We start from the raw sequence: 17969 nt of genomic DNA, 5'->3' as shown, positions 1-17969 counted from the left end.
TCGGTTTTGTAGGTAAACATCATTAGGTGGTTACTAGATAATATTTTAGTTTGAGTATTTAAATATTCAAAATTAAAAACTGATAAATGATACAAAAATTAAAGAATTTAAAGAATTTAAATATTTTTATCTAAAAGGGCAAAATTGGTATAAAAATATGTAATTGGATAACTGGACTTAGTTCAAAAACTACCTATGTTTTTGGACCTAGATTGAAAAGCCCCTAAAAAAATTCATGTGCTGCATGCCGTTAAGTCAATTTACATTTTCATGAGTCAGAGTATGTCTTCAGTTTGCTTTTACCACATGATGTATCATTTGAAAGCAAACGTTTGTTAGCAGCCCTAAGTGCACCGAGTGTTATTTTCGTTTCAGAAAAATCAGTTTTATTGCCAAGTGTTTTTCAAAGAAAATAGTAGTTTTTGTTCATTGATTTTTCATGCGCTTCAATTGAAATCAATTATGAAAATGTGCCCTGTGATTTTCATAATTGGTTGATTTTCAAAATCATTTCATTTCATATATTCTGCATGATCGCGTTAATATCTTGCAAAGTCCGAAGAGACAGTGATTGACGACCGAGTTGGTGTTGTGTCATTTCCACTCGAAGGTTGAAGAGAGATTGAGTAGCAAAGCGTAGAGACAAAACTACCTACTAATATGAAGCGCAGAGACAAAACTGCCTACTAGTATGCATGTCTAGTTGATGAGTTTTGTAAGTCTTTATGTACTTATTTCTCTTCGGGTGTGTTTGTTTGGGCTCACTAACTCTCCTTGGACTGGACTGGACTAGCTATTATTGTAGTCCCATGTTTGTTAGGCTGAAGGATTAGGTTTAATGGGATTAAGTCGGACTCACTCCGACTGACTCCCTTATTAGAAGTTCTTAGCCAAACCCCCCAAATATGCCAGGACTACTAAGACCCCCACGTTGCTTCGTATGACTTGCCCAAACCTTGTGCATCGTTCCAACTTACAAGATCTCAATCCTCGAAAATAAGGATTTTTTTCATCTGGGTTCAGCGATTTGGGGTCTTCCACCATCTAGGTCTTTTGGTATCTCAAATCGCACACATACATACATCTCTCTCTCAGAAACGCCCTTAATTTTCACTTACCAACCACCCCGCTTTCGCTGATTCTTCCCCTACCAGTCGCGTTTCGTCATGGGAATTTAATTTTCTATTCTCATTTTCAGCGGACCATGATCTAAATCTGCTACGCTAGACAAGGTGAGCAATTATTTGGCATTGGGGATTTTGAAAGGTGTTTGGTTGGTGAGAAAATTGAAAGAGAAAATAAAAGAAAATGGAATGGCAATTAGTAAGAACTGGGGAATTACATGAAAGGAAATGGGATTTTGAAAGGTGTTTCGTTGGTTGATTTTTTGCAAACAGGATTCCATGAAAGCAACAGATGTTCAGGCCAAGCTTGCTGAAGGAAACCATCAAGAGGCAGAGAGGATTGAGACGGATGGAGAAAAAAGGGGAAGTGGTGAGGCAGAGAAGACAGAGCATTCTAAAAAAAAGGTTTCTAGAAGAAAAAAAGAGGAAGAATTAATATCAATATTCTAGATATGCTTTAAAATAATATAATTTTTGAGTTTTGTTAATTATCCTGCTTCTTAGTCCAACACTGCACTAAACGCTTCACTAAACTAATCCAGCTTAGTCTAGTCTACGCCAGTCTAGCTTACTCCTTGAAGCTAGTCCAGTCCGGTGCAACAAATGCACCCTTAGTGTTTGTCCTGGCTTGGGAGCCCGAGGATTTTCCCAGTGGTGGGTTTTGCCTCGTTAAATCCTACATCATGTGTGCACTTTTTATTTATCGTTTTAATTGCATATCAGTATGATAGTTTAATATGTGATGTGAATGTAGATTTAATTTGAGAACAGAAAATTGAATTGGATTTTTAATTGGAACCTATTCACCCCCTCTAGGTTAAACTAGTACCCATCCTAGAACTTTCAATTGGTATCAGAGCAGGTCACTAAAAATATTTAGTGAGATCTGTGGGTAGTCTAGGATGAATCGTGTTATAGGTTTAGTTTCTCATCCACCACATTTTGATGGTGACAGCTATGCTGCATGGAAGGCGAAAATGAAATCGTTTTTGTGGGCTCAAGGTGACAAGGTGTGGTTTGCTAGGTTGGAAACCGCACACACTCAAACAAGAAAACCTGTGACATACAAAAGATATACGTTGCTGAAAATGAAAGCATTTATCTATAAAAGCAAGCAACAAAAAAACAACCAGGTTTTCGAAATTCTACTTCTCCCCCTAAATATAAGCTTCCTACTTCTCCCCCTTTTTGTCTAGAAAGGTCAAAGGCCTTAGAGGTAACCATCAGGTGCAGTCAGCAGAAGATAAGTGGAACATAACAAAATGTGATGGAGAAAGATTTCCTTTCTGTGAACTAGAACCTCTTTGGAAGAATAAAAGTGGGGACAAAATCGGGAAGGAAAAGAATACAAGTGCAATAGTAAAAAAAAGAAACATGAAAAGAAATGCATCTTTCATATTGTTAAGCTCCCCCTAAACAAATGCTTTAAAAATAATGAAATGAAGCACACAAATGATATGATTTTTTTTTTTTTTTGAATTGTATGAGAAGCATATAATTGTTCCAACAAGAATGAAAGAGTGCAAAACACATGTAGTTCTGAATCCTCATTCCCGATCTAACATTGTCCCTAAAACATAACATGTATGAGTATAGTTGCAAGTATAGCCGAAAGTTGATACTACACAAATGTAATTAAGTCTTACATGACCAACTTAATTTAAACCCTTAAGCTCACAAGATATATGCTCGAATTTTCATTCAAAGTGTTTGGGGGTAAGTGTATACGCTCAAAAGATCTTTACATGAATGCTCTACCATAGGCTTGCAAATTGATCTCATCTCCACAAATAAAAAATTATCTTCTTTGGATCAAGTAGGCCTTTGTTAAGGGTGTAATGGGGCTTCGGGTACTTGGTTAAAGAAATGAAGGATATAGGAAACACAAAGTCTAAGAAACTAATAGAGTAGTTGGAAATGAAACCAAGAGAAGAATACAACAATTAACGAAGCAACTTGGCAGTAAATTGAGTGGTTGGATGAACAACATATAACTGCACAGTTGATTTCTGATGATTCTTCCTTTTCATTTACAATGACACACTTGATTTCTTATAATGTTGGCAACTCACTTGTGATTCATAGTGACTTCTTTTCCTCTTTTGCTCTTCATTTGTAGTTGGCTTTCTTCACAAAATTTGCATCTTCAACTTTTAAATAACCTTGAACTCTCTCATTTGAAAAACGTACTCTACTAGCTTCTTAGTAGGGTGGGGAATTTTTAATATAAGAGGCTAGGATAGGAAAATGTAGGTTTAAGAACAAAAGGCTTACATAAAGGCTCAAAATCGGTAACTAGGGGAAAAAAATATAAGGCACTGACATATATGGCAATGGTGGTAAGTCCTAATGTCTACTATCGTCTCCAAAATAGAATAATATATGATACAAAGTTTTGAGAGGTCTCAAAGCAAGTTCTAGAGAAGCAAAACACATAAGATCGCACACATGGAAAAAAATAAGAGTATGAAAAATGTACACACTATATTTAGGCACAAAAGTTCTCATGGGTGCGGATTTTACTCAAGTTAAGCATGTTCAACTCATTAACATTGATATATTATCAACAAGAGGTTATTGTCCACAATAGGGTCAAACATATCATGCTAGGGTCATGTTATCAAGTAAACAAAGGTAGAACTCATATGAAATCATACTTTTCAATTTCACCTCACACAATTATTATTATTTTTTTCATAATTGATTGATTTTCAAAATCATTTCATTTCATATATTATGCATGATCGCGTTAATATCTTGCAAAGTTCGAGGAGACAGAAATTGACGGCCGCGTTAGTGTTGTGTCATTTCCACTCGAAGGCTGAAGAGAGATCGAGTAGCAAAGCGTGGAGATAAACTGCCTACTAGTATGCGTGTCTAGTTGATGAGTTTTGTAAGTCTTTATGTACTTATTTCTCTTAGTGTTTGTCCTGGCTTGGGAGCCTGAGGATTTTCCCAGTGGTGGGTTTTGCCTCGTTAAATCCTACATCATGTGTGCACTTTTTATTTATCGTTTTCACTGCATATGAGTATGATAGTTTGATATGTGATGTGAATGTGGATTTAATTTGAGAACTGAAAATTGAATTGGATTTTTAAATTGAAACCTATTCACCCCCCCTCTAGGTTAAACTAGTACCCATCCTAGAACTTTCAATAGGTACATCACAATGAAAGATGTGTATTAACTGATTGTATCTCAGGTTTATGTATATATAGGAAATGTAAAAACTATCATTTAGTTTTTAGTGTGTTATATATTTCAAGGAATTAATGCTGAAAGCAAAAATGAACTGTGACTATGAGACAAACTTAATAGCCAAGAACAAAAAACAAGATAGTAATAATACTTCACACGTGATGCAGTTGGGGGTTTTTTTTTTTTTTTTTTTAAATTATTAGCCATAATTATTATTGACATTATTTAATTTTTTATTCAAGCAAATAAAATAGTGAATGAGATTGATCGAGTATAACAACATATTCTAGGAGGAGTTTTGGTAAAAAAAAAAATTAAGAAGATTGGTTAAAGATCGAAAGAAATAATAACTTCGAGGGACAAAATTGACATTTTCTGACATTGCTTCAAGACCAAGCGCATTAGAAGCACACAAAATAGAAAAAACAAGAATGAGTTTATTTGTTTTTTGTAAAGGTGTAAATCGAAACAAGTTGGTGGTCCATACTATGTATTTGCCTACAAATCCTAATAATTCGCCAAATGAAAAAGTTCAGTTGAACTTTTTTTGGTTGTTTAATTGGATCCGTTGGAATAAGGTTGGAATGCTGCTGCTCTACCTCATCTCCACCGTAGCTGCCTTCTGGATTTTGTACGTTGGAAAAGGTTCTATTCCTGGGCATGTTTGATTTTTATGATGTTTGGTGTGAGGGCATTGGTTGTTTGAATTGATCCTAGCTGATTTTGATATAATTAATTCTTCAGTGTAATAGTTGATTGAGTTTTATTTTGGAGTTCGGAAAGAGAATTGGGTTGAATGTTACTTTATCTGCCCAAAAGATAAAGTTCTCAAGTTTCGATTTTCATGTATTTGGTTTTTGGTTTAGTGTAAACTTTGCTCAAAAGTCGGATTATGTTGAGGTACGATTTTTTGTATGTTGACTATCGGTTAAATTTTTGTATGTGAAAAACTTCCAAACATTTTCAATGTAAAAAATTTCCTAATTCTCGATGCCAAGAAAGGTTTGGACCCATGTGTCAGTTTTGATAAACCAATGTATTAGTTTTGATAAACCACTCCCTCCTTTTGTGAGAGTATTTCTCACCGCCTCGTGTGAGTAGTCCTCAATTCCATCAATCTGCGTCGCCGCCGTCCCTAGGTGTTGCTAGGGTAGGTGGCAGTCCTATGCCTCTCTTGTCTCTTCTTCCTTTCTTTGCTTTTCTGGTAGCTTGCAATTTTTCCCGTACTTGCCTTTCAAGATCTTCTCCTCCCTTTTCTCTTTTGGCCTTTAATCTTACCATTTTGAGCTCTAATTCCCAATCCTCCTTTTCCTCCATCCTCCCCAACCCATTCCCCTTCAACATCTCTGTCATCCCCTTCTATCTTTTCTTGTTCAATCCTCAATTCTGTTCGGGTACCATCTTTATTTTCCTTGATTTGTCACGGATCTACGGGAGGGTGTGTAGAGTTTTAGCTTGGGTTTTTGCACCACCATCCTTGTTGGCCCTTGTTGGTCCTTCCCGATGTTCGCCTTTATTGGCGTTGTTGCTTGTGGGTTCTGTCTTCCTGCGTGCTTCTTTGGTTTCGTGGTTGCGGTACTTGAGATGGTCCTTGGAGGATGTGGCGACTTTGTTCTTCACCACTTTTGGAGTTCTTGATGGCGTGATCCAAGGTGCTCGTGGGAGGCATCAGATTGTGAAGTTCATTTTACAGTTTCTGGTGATCGCAACGGCGATTACAGCTGCAGGAATAGTAGTTTTTTTAGGTTCTCCTTTATTGTTGTTTTATGTGGGCTGGGCTCCAAGGCTTGCCTTGAGGCTTTGTTTTTTGTATGTTTGTGGCCTTTTCTTTTGTTGTAGTTAACTTGTGTGTGGGCCTTTATTGTACTTGTTTTCTTTGGTAATGAAATTTACCATTTGACAAAAAAAAAAAAAATTAAAAATAAAGGTTTGGACCCAAATTAAATGGTTCGGGCTGGCCAAGGCCCAACGTTCTATTTAAAACGTAAATTGTTGTTGGGTATTTGTTTTATACAGGAATGAACAGTGGCGACCCAAATGATTTGAAAGTGCTTTTGGCAGGGCAAAGATGGCCAACAAAAATGACCTGTTTCACACTGAGGAAGTCTTAACTCATTCAAAGTTCTACAGTGAAATGCACTTTTCCATAGCAAAATCTGTAAATTTGAGAAGATCAAAGCTCAAGTATCCAAGTGGAAGCTCATCCTCTGACAAACACCACATTAACAATTTGGATGGTGGGGAATGAACTGAATTTGAAGGGTTTAATTATGAAGAAAGAAAGCTTGTATAAAAGACAGCAAAGGAATTGGAGAAAATTACACTCAGCTCAAGCAAAAAAAACCTTCTTAAAAGCTTTGTAGCCTACTTTTCAGTTATTCCCTTTATACTTTGGACATTCCCTTGTATTTATAGCTCTGCTACTTCCTTTGTAGTATCGATTTTCTTTATAAAACCCCTTTACTAGTGCATTGCCCGCAACTGCAAGAATTTGCCCGACAGGAGAACAAATAGCTAGAGAGAAGGTCGGAGTGTCGAGGAGATGGCTTGGTTGTTTGGGAAGGTTCTGGCTAAGAGAGAGATTTATATTTTTATGAACGGTTGAGATCTAATCTCAAGTCAAAACAGCCACATATTTCAAATACATATAATATACATATAATATACATATATATATATATATAAACATATGTGTATATATATATATATATATATATATATTATATTATAATTATATTCGGTGCGGTTTGGTATCACCAAACAAATATCGATGTGGTCCTGATCTCTGTATGAAGATTCGATAATTGTTCGATTTCGGATGCTGAATGGTTTGGTATTACTCAGTTTATTTTTTTATTTTTTATTTTTTTTGAGTCGGTTCAGTACGGTTCTGGTAGGATTCAGTTTTTTAGATTTCTTTTTCCAACCCTAGTTTTCTTGGACCACATTTGAATGATGAAACGCTTCAAGATATTGCAAGGGGAAAAAGAGATTCTTGGATCAATCAATACAGGGATGGGTAGTGCTATCCGCACACCCATTTTTACTTCTCACATACTCATTTCAATTTTTTCAACCTTTGAATCTAATGAATTGAAGATTAACAACAACAACAACAAAGCCTTTTCCCACTAAGTGGGGTCGGCTATATGAATCCTAGAACGCCATTGCGCTCGGTTTTGTGTCATGTCCTCCGTTAGATCCAAGTACTCTAAGTCTTTTCTTAGAGTCTCTTCCAAAGTTTTCCTAGGTCTTCCTCTACCCCTTCGGCCCTGAACCTCTGTCCCGTAGTCACATCTTCGAACCGGAGCGTCATTCGGCCTTCTTTGCACATGTCCAAATCACCGGAGCCGATTTTCTCTCATCTTTCCTACAATTTCGGCTACTCCTACTTTACCTCGGATATCCTCATTCCCAATCTTATCCTTTCTCGTGTGCCCACACATCCCACGAAGCATCCTCATCTCCGCTACACCCATTTTGTGTACGTGTTGATGCTTCACCGCCCAACATTCTGTGCCATACAACATCGCTGGCCTTATTGCCGTCCTATAAAATTTTCCCTTGCCCTTCAGTGGCCTACGACGGTCACACAACACGCCGGATGCATTCTTACACTTCATCCATCCAGCTCGTATTCTATGGTTGAGATCTCCATCTAATTCTCCGTTCTCTTGCAAGATAGATCCTAGGTAGCGAAAACGGTCGCTTTTTGTGAACTTCGCTAGATTGCTCCGGTCATTAGTGTGGATAAGTATATAAATGGATAGAGATAGGAAAGCAAACACAAGATGTACGTGGTTCACCCAGATTGGCTACGTCCACGGAATAGAAGAGTTCTCATTAATTGTGAAGGGTTTACACAAGTACATAGGTTCAAGCTCTCCTTTAGTGAGTACAAGTGAATGATTTAGTACAAATGACATTAGGAAATATTGTGGGAGAATGATCTCGTAATCACGAAACTTCTAAGTATCGGAGTGCGGTGTCGTCTTGACTTGTCTTATCTGTCTCATAGGTAGATGTGGCATCTTCTCTGGAAGTACTCTTCCTCCATCCGGGGGTGGTATCTTTAACTGGTGGAGATGCACAAGGTAATGTATCAATTTCACTTGAAGCTTACTTGTAGTTTCAGGCTTAGTCAAGCGCGATACAAACCATGTAGTAGGAGTCCCCCAAGTCGCCGAGCTAGGGGGTCTGCTGAAAGAGGTGACAGACAAGGTAAGCAATCAGAGCTCCGACTGATTGTTCACCTTCTCCCCATCTTGCAGCAGCATGAAGGATAAAGAGAAGAAAAATGAGAAGAGATGATATGAGATACTTTTGCTTTTGAAGAAGTAACTTTCCACAGGCTTATTCTTGAACTGAGCTGGAGGGTTTTCTGGTTTCCTCCAGAGTATAAGGCCGACTGAAGAATTTGAGGGTCAAAACAAGTCCATCAAATCTAGAGTACGTTCCACCCTGCTGATATGGGATACTTTTGCTTTTGACAGAGTAATGGATGTATCGGCACGTGTGCTGTTACGCTTGTCTCCACATGCTTCCTTGTATCCTTCGCACTTGCCCTATCTGTTCCTCAAGCAGATGCGGAATCTTCCCTGGAAACATAAGATGTTGAAGATGAGTACTTGAGAGCAATGCCAGGTAAGTAATCAGGTAAGGGGTTCCAGGCAATCAGTTCCTGGCTGGAAGCTTGATTCCAAGTGCTGACTGATTGCTCTCTTTCTCCTTGTCTTGCAGGTAAAAACAAGGCCAAAGGAAAAGACAGGGAAAAAGCATGATATGGGATACTCTTGCTTTTAACCCTGATGATATGAGATATTCTTGCTCTAGTATAGCTTGTTTGCAGAGGTATTATCGGGGGGAAAAAAAGCTGAATATTTCGAAAGGCTTCGTTGGGAGTGCCCTCTCAGATATGATGAAGGGTTGAGCATTTTTGCAGGTCTGCCTGTCTGTTGGGGATGGAGGTCGACATATATAGGAGTCTCCCTAACAAGTAGTAATGCTATTCCTTTACCCTGCTTGGTCATAGCACGGTAGTGGGAGCTGCCAGTTTCACATGTTTTAACTCTGTCAGAGCACTTTGAAAAAGTGGTCTGTGGTATCTGGCTCTCGAGATTCGGAGAACGATGCCTCTTCGATTTTTGAGAAAGCAATCATGCTGGGGGTCTGGCTCTCGAGATTCGGAGAGCAGTGTCTCTTCGATTTTTGAGAAAGTAATCATGTTGGGAGTTTGGCTCTCGAGATTCGGAGGGCGGTGCCTCTTCGATTTTGGAGCAAGCAATCTTGTTGGGAGTGTTTTCTCGAATGTGAGTAAAGGTTGGGCATGTTTGCTAGTCTACCTTGCCACGAAGCACAGAGGTTGACACACAGGGACTTTCCAATTATCCAGCAATGGTACTGTTCCTTTACCCTCTCTTCGATTTTTAAGAAAGTAGTCATGTTGGGAGTCTGGCTCTCGAGATTCGGAGGACGGTGCCTCTTCGATTTTGGAGCAAGCAATCTTATTGGGAGTGTTTTCTCGAATGTGAGTAAAGGTTGGGCATGTTTGCTAGTCTACCTTGCCACGAAGCACAGAGGTTGACACACAGGGACTTTCCAATTATCCAGCAGTGGTACTGTTCCTTTACCCTTGTGGGTAATAATATGGTAGCTAGACCTTCAAAATTTATGGGTCTAAACTTTGTTAGTGCTGTTTCTTTGCTATTCTTTTACCCTTCTTGGTCAGAGCGATGTAGTGGGAGCTGCAAGCTTCACGTGCTCAACTTTGGCAGAGAACTTTGGCAAAGTTATTTGTGGTACCCATGAGCTATTGTTGCGTGTGGGAAGTGGGTGATTGAACAGTAAGATTCATGTGTTTTCTACTTCCCCAGAAGTCTTCGACATAATGCCCATAATTTCCGCAAAGCTGAGTGTGCGTGTGACAGGTGCTGACAAGGCTGGAAAAGTAGGTGCCTCTTCGATTTCTGAGATCGGCCCTCGTGGTCTCTGGGGAGCCCAGCTTTTGAGAAAGCGAGCGCCTCTTCGATTTCTGGGATCAGCCTTCGAGGTCTTTGAGCAGCCCAACTTTTGAGAAAGCAAACGCCTCTTCGATTTCTGAGATCAACCCTCGTGATCTCTAAGCAGCCCAGCTTTTGAGAAAGCAAACGCCTCTTCGATTTCTGAGCAGGCGCCTCTTCGATTTCTGAAGCTCCGTCGAGTGCAGATTTTTATAGGGGCTGGCATTAAGTTCCAAAGCACACTTGAATCTCCACCAGTAGAAGCTTCATTCTTGCACTTCTAAGATCTTGATTTGTCCGACCTCTTCTCTCTTCAACACCTTTGAAAATGTCTGGCCCCTCCGACCGTCGTTTTGACTTGAACCTTGTTGAAGAGGCAGCCCCGCCTTCTCCAGACAACATATGGCGCCCATCCTTCGTCTCCCCTACTGGTCCTCTTACCGTTGGGGATTCCGTGATGAAGAATGATATGACCGCTGCGGTGGTGGCCAGGAACCTTCTCACTCCCAAAGATAACAGACTACTTTCCAAACGGTCTGATGAGTTAGCTGTTAAGGATTCGCTGGCTCTCAGTGTTCAGTGTGCAGGTTCTGTGTCTAATATGGCCCAACGCCTATTTGCTCGAACCCGCCAAGTTGAATCATTGGCGGCTGAAGTGATGAGTCTCAAACAGGAGATTAGAGGGCTCAAGCATGAGAATAAACAGTTGCACCGGCTCGCACATGACTATGCTACAAACATGAAGAGGAAGCTTGACCAGATGAAGGAAACTGATGGTCAGGTTTTACTTGATCATCAGAGATTTGTGGGTTTGTTCCAAAAGCATTTATTGCCTTCGTCTTCTGGGGCTGTACCGCGTAATGAAGCTCCAAATGATCAACCTCTGATGCCTCCTCCTTCTAGGGTTCTGTCCAGTACTGAGGCTCCAAATGATCCCCCTCCGGTGCCTTCTCTTTCTGGGCTCTACCGACTGCTGAGACTTCTCCTAAGCAACCTTTGTGAAGGCTCCCTCTTGTGTGTTTATTTTGACTCATGTATATGTACATATTTGTAGCTTATCGGGGATATCAATAAATAAGCTTTCCTTCATTTCAACGTATTGTGTTAGATACACCAAAGCCTTCTTCGCTAAGTTCTTTGAATTTTCTTTTGTTGAAGCTTGTATGTTGAAGCTTTCTGAGTGGAGCATGTAGGTTGGGGTAGTCTTCCCTTAATTTTCCGAGTGAGGAAAACTTCTCGGTTGGAGACTTGGAAAATCCAAGTCACTGAGTGGGATCGGCTATATGAATCTTAGAACGCCATTGTGCTCGATCCTGTGTCATGTCCTTCGTTAGATCCAAATACTCTAAGTCTTTTCTTAGAGTCTCTTCCAAAGTTTTCCTAGGTCTTCCTCTACCCCTTCGGCCCTGAACCTCTGTCCCATAGTCGCATCTTCTAATCGGAGCGTCAGTAGGCCTTCTTTGCACATGTCCAAACCACCGTAACCGATTTTCTCTCATCTTTCCTTCAATTTCGGCTACTCCTACTTTACCCCGGATATCCTCATTCCTAATCTTATCCTTTCTCGTGTGCCCACACATCCAACGAAGCATCCTCATCTCCGCTACACCCATTTTGTGTACGTGTTGATGTTTCACCGCCCAACATTCTGTGCCATACAGCATCGCCGGCCTTATTGCCGTCTTATAAAATTTTCCCTTGAGCTTCAGTGGCATACGGCGGTCACATAACACGCCGGATGCACTCTTCCACTTCATCCATCCAGCTTGTATTCTATGGTTGAGATCTCCATCTAATTCTCCGTTCTTTTGCAAGATAGATCCTAGGTAACGAAAACGGTCGCTCTTTGGTATTTCTTGATCTCCGATCCTCACCCCTAACTCGTTTTGGCCTCCATTTGCACTGAACTTGCACTCCATATATTCTGTCTTTGATCGGCTTAGGCGAAGACCTTTAGATTCCAACACTTCTCTCCAAAGGTTAAGCTTTGCATTTACCCCTTCCTGAGTTTCATCTATCAACACTATATCGTCTGCGAAAAGCATACACCAAGGAATATCATCTTGAATATGTCCTGTTAACTCATCCATTACCAACGCAAAAAGGTAAGGACTTAAGGATGAGCCTTGATGTAATCCTACAGTTATGGGAAAGCTTTCGGTTTGTCCTTCATGAGTTCTTACGGCAGTCTTTGCTCCTTCATACATATCCTTTATAGCTTGGATATATGCTACTCGTACTCCTTTCTTCTCTAAAATCCTCCAAAGAATGTCTCTTGGGACCCTATCATACGCTTTTTCCAAATCTATAAAGACCATGTGTAAATCCTTTTTCCCATCTCTATATCTTTCCATCAATCTTCGTAAGAGATAGATTGCCTCCATGGTTGAGCGCCCTGGCATGAACCCGAATTGGTTGTCCGAAACCCGTGTCTCTTGCCTCAATCTATGCTCAATGACTCTCTCCCAGAGCTTCAGGATATGTTTGAATAAAACTTATCCTGAAGTGGTCGAAAACAAAAATGGCGCACACATTGTTTTTCAACCCCAAAAACTGGGCCGGGCCATCCCATCCAGTTTACCACGTAGATCCGTGCGTGGTTGCAAGTGTCCGGGTTGTAAAACTTAGGTTGACATGGCCATGTTTTGGAACTTTTTTTGTCTAGTTTGTAATTAGAGGGTGGGATTTTCGTACATACACATTTGGGGTTGGGGCAGCCTAACTTTCTCACCTTTACTGGGTATTACTTTTCTCTTTGCTTTTATATTTCTGATAAATCGAAATTTTAGTACAGTAAATATTTTGTCTTTGTCGTATAAAGTTTGCGTTTACAATTTCAATTTCTCAATTACATGCTATGATATTCCTTTGCTCATACTTTTGTACTAATCATGTGCGCTTACTCTTCATATGACAAAGATTTCGAAGCACTGCTTTCTTTTCTTCTTATGAATATTCAGGGACCATGTTTTGTTAAATATGCTAAACTGAAACCTTGATCATTATTTTTCCCCTTTTCATAAAAGTAATTTTAGATAGGTTGGCGGTGTCTCAATATGGTAATATATAGGGGATGGAAAAATATTACGTGAGCTAGATCACTTGTTTCCTATCAAGGTCTGGATGAATTAGAACTGAAGGGTAAGATGGTGGGGGTTGATGCACACTCTGGTTGTCTACCTCCAACGCAATTTGTCGAGATGGAGAAAAAGCAAATTCATATATGTCAATCCATATCCTCAAATCCCATGTTATTTCTAGCCCAACCAGGGATTTCAACCACGAAACACACATTTAATTTCACTTAAGAGTTCAGCCCAGAAGCTGTATCACACTTTAATTTACAACCAGAGAGCTCACCATGTAAAATTTCTCCTTTCTGAGGAAGAAACCGTAAATCAGTACACCAAATACTTAAATACCATTGTCATTGCCACTTCTCAATCCACAATCATGAGATTGTACAAAATAGAAGGAAGAGCCAACTCGAGTAAGAGATCAGGTGATGAATTTGTATAAAACGATGAGATCAAAATAAAATTGTGAGGTGTTACAACCTGTCCCTGATTTTAAGTATTTTAATCTTGAGGGTGTGAAATGACCAAAATACCCCTCGAAGGGTGTGTGTTGATTTTCGTAGACCTAACATTCGTGACACGTATGAGTTATATTTTAGTGTATTCTTATAGTACTCATTGTTGTGATCTTCCTCTTCTTTTTTTTCCCGATTCCCTCTCTTCTTTTCCTCTCACGCTTTCTTCCTTCCCGGAGCCACACACAACCATCACAGTTATTCCCAGCGAGTTTAACCCCATAGAAACCACCATCTTCGTCATCTCCAGCTCACCTTGAGTTCAAAGACCCCGTTCTTACTAGAAAACATGAAGCCTAGCCTCAAACCCTCGACTCCAACAGTGCTCGCGAAATTTTGACAAGGTTCTCTCGTTTGAAGCGTAGATGTGAGTGTTGATTATTGACTCAAACATGTAGTCAAAGTTCAATTCTTTGGGCTACTTTGTGGTAATGGGAGACAAACTATAATTGTGCCTAACTCTTTGTGCCCAACTCTTTTGACTTGATGGTAGGCCTTTCGCCATTGATGTCTTTGAGAAGCTTTTCTTTGGCTATAAAAGGGGAGCAAGGTGCAGCCCATAAGCATTGAGAGGTGAACAACAAGGAAGAGAGAAAAATAGCAAGAAGCCATTCGGCATAGAGAAGAATTTTCTCAAATTGTCTTGCTTTGTATTTTTGGTTTTCTCTTCCTATTGTAAGTGTGAGAGCTTGGGTTATTCGGATCTTTAGGAAATTGAGTGATAAACACTATTGTATGTTCTCATTGATTATAGTGGAATACTCCGTCGTCTCCAAACTGGATGTAGGCATTGCTGAACCAGTATAAATCTTGGTGTTCTTGTTGATGTTGGTTTTATTCTGTTCTGTTTTACTTATTCACTTACAGTTGGATGCCGCTTCCGCACAACAAGTGGTATCAGAGCCCAGTTCCGTGAATAGTGTTGGCGCTACAGTTCCGTGAACAGTGAACTGCTACAGTACCTGTGAACAGTGCAGTATTTGTGAATAGTGCCGAGTAGATGGCTGGAGATAAAGATGAATCTGCAAAGAAGGAGTCAACATCGTCTTCATCCAATAGACATCCAACCACTACTACAAGGTTAGAGGTTGATAAATTCAATGGCTCTAATAATTCTGGTATGTGGCAATGTGAAGTTATGGATGTGTTGTATCAACAAGAGTTGGATATGGTTCTGGAAGATAAACCAGAAGATATTGATGACAAGCAGTGGACGCGAATTAATCTTCATGCTTGTGCTGCTATTCGATCGTTCCTTGATAAGGAGTTGAAATACCCGTATATGAAGGAAACTTCTGCTAAGGAGTTATGGACGAAATTGGAGGAGAAGTATATGACCAAGAGCGCAGAAAATCGTCTCTTCTTGAAGAAGCGACTCTTCCGATTTCAGTATCGTCCAGGTATCTATATGCACGAACACCTCAATGATTATAATAAAATACTTGCTGATTTAGCAAACCTTGATGTGAAAATTCCTGACGAGGACAAGGCACTATGTTTGTTAAATTCATTGCCTGATGATTATGATCATTTGACAACTACTCTGTTGTATGGAAAATCCGAGGTGAAACTTGATGAGGTGTCTGCGGCATTGGTGAATCATGAGTGTCGTAAGAAGGAACTGAAGACTCATAATTCACAAACCGAGGCATTTGTTGCAAGGGGTCGAACAGAGGAAAGAAAATCTGGGAAGCGGGGAAAATCTCGTTCAAAGTCACGAGGGAAGTTTCCTGCTAAAGATGAATGTGCTTTTTGTCGCCAAAAGGGTCATTGGAAGAAAGACTGCCCCAAATTGAAGAACAAAGAGAAGGAGAAAGCGGGTTCTGAAGCAAATATTGCAAAATCTGGAGATGATGATGATTTCGAGTTTGCTTTGGCTAGTTCATATGCTGATGGTCACTCCAATTAGTGGATTTTGGATTCAAGTTGCACCTATCATATGTGTCCCATTCGGGAATGGTTTTCTAATTTCGAGGAGCTGGATGGTGGAGTTGTTTTGATGGGTAATAATAATGCCTGCAAAACACAACGGATAGGCAAAATCTGTTTAAAGATGCATGATGGAACAGTCAGAGAATTAAGTGATGTTCGGTATGTACCGGATATGAAGAAAAATCTCATCTTACTGGCTGCATTGGAATCCAAGGGTCTCAAGATCACCATGGAGGGTGGAGTTCTTAAAGCTGTGTACGGGGCACTGGTGGTGATGAAAGGTATAAGACGAAATAACTTGTATTTCTTGCAGGGGAGTACAGTTATTGGTGGAGCAGCTGTCATCGAATCTGCTGACGCAGATAGCACAGACACCACGAGGTTATGGCATATGCGTCTTGGGCATGCTGGTGAAAAAGCGTTGCAAGGATTAGTGAAGCAAGGGTTATTGAAAGGTGCAAAGGCATGCAAATTGGAATTCTGTGAGCATTGTGTGTTGGGTAAGCAAACTAGAGTAAAATTTGGCACTGCTATTCACCACACTAAAGGCATTCTTGATTATGTTCACACTGATGTTTGGGGACCTTCCAAGAATGCATCTTGGGGAGGTAGCCATTATTTTGTCTCCTTTGTTGATGACTTCTCTAGAAGAATATGGGTGTACACCATGAAGCGTAAAGATGAAGTCTTGAAGATATTCCTGAAGTGGAAAAAGATGATTGAAACGCAAAGCGGTCGAAAGATCAAGACTCTCAGATCAGACAATGGTGGTGAATATAAGTCTGATTTTTTTCTTGAAAGTTTGTCAAGATGAAGGTATTGTGAGACACTTCACGGTTAAGGAGACACCGCAACAGAATGGAATGGCGGAGCGCATGAACCGTACTTTGCTTGAGAAAGTCCGGTGTATGTTGTCTAATGCTGGATTAGGCAAGGCATTTTGGGCTGAGGCACTCACTTATGCAAGCCATCTCATTAATCGATTGCCAGCCGCTGCGAATAAGGGCAAAACGCCCATGGAGGTATGGTCTGGTAAACCTTGTACTGATTACAAGTTTTTACACATATTTGGTTGTCCTGCTTACTATTATGTCAGAGAAAGCAAGTTGGATCCAAGAGCAAAGAAAGCTTTATTTATGGGCTTTAGCATTGGCGTGAAGGGATACCGACTCTAGTGTCCAGATGAGAAGAAATTTGTTGTAAGCAAAGATGTGACTTTTGATGAGGCTGCTATGGTTAATCGGAACAAGCATGAAGGTAAAACTGAAGCGACCGAGACCATGAGTAGCTCAAAGCAGGTGGAGTTACTGAAGACTCCAGTTGTTCCAGTAAGGTCTGATGTTACAACCACTAGTCCTACAGTTAATTCTAATGATGAGGACGAGGATGATGAATAGGAAGCACTTACCTAAGAGCCTCCACAGCAACAAGACTATATTGCAACCAGAAGATCGAGAAGGGAAATTCGAAAGCCTGCTCGATTTACTGATATTGTGGCATATGCACTTCCTGTTATTGAAGATGATATTCCATCCGCTTACAAAGAAGCTGTCATGAGTTCAGAGTGCGAGTTGTGGAAGAAATCTATGGATGAGGAGATGAAATCTCTTCATAAAAATGAGACTTGGAATCTGGTTCAGTTACCAAAGGGGAAGAAAGCAATTGGTTGTAAATGGGTGTATGCCAAAAAGATGGAATCTTTGGGAAAAGACAATGTAAGATTCAAAGCCAGATTGGTAGCTAAAGGCTACGCTCAGAAGGAAGGCATTGACTACAATGAGGTATTTTCTCCTGTAGTAAAACATTCTTCTATTCGTATTTTGTTGGCTTTGGTTGTGCAGTTTGACCTTGAGTTGGCCCAACTTGATGTCAAGACTGCGTTCTTACATGGTGATTTGGAGGAAGAGATTTATATGTCTCAACCAGAAGGTTTTAAGATTGCTGGAAAGGAAAATTGGGTTTGCAAATTGGAAAAAAATCATTGTATGGCTTGAAGCAGTCTCCAAGAAAATGGTACAAACGATTTGATCGATTTATGATCGGGCAAAAGTACACAAGAAGTCATTATGACCATTGTGTATACTTTCGCAAACTACAAGATGGAACCTTCATTTATCTGCTTT

At 40.0% G+C, this 17969-nt stretch overlaps 1 long non-coding RNA gene across 1 annotated transcript; it reads left to right on the top strand.

Annotated features, from left to right (window-relative positions):
• The first annotated feature begins 4786 nt into the window (after positions 1 to 4786).
• LOC139192847 (uncharacterized) lies at positions 4787 to 6794 on the top strand. The gene is made up of 2 exons (XR_011577328.1): positions 4787 to 4968; positions 6385 to 6794. It is a non-coding gene; the product is annotated as an uncharacterized lncRNA (long non-coding RNA).
• The last annotated feature ends 11175 nt before the right edge of the window (positions 6795 to 17969 follow it).

This window comes from Malus domestica, chromosome 02 (assembly GCF_042453785.1).
Source record: "Malus domestica chromosome 02, GDT2T_hap1".
Taxonomy (NCBI): Eukaryota; Viridiplantae; Streptophyta; class Magnoliopsida; order Rosales; family Rosaceae; genus Malus; species Malus domestica.
Note: the sequence above shows the minus strand (reverse complement) of the source record. Positions and strands in the feature narration are given on the sequence as shown.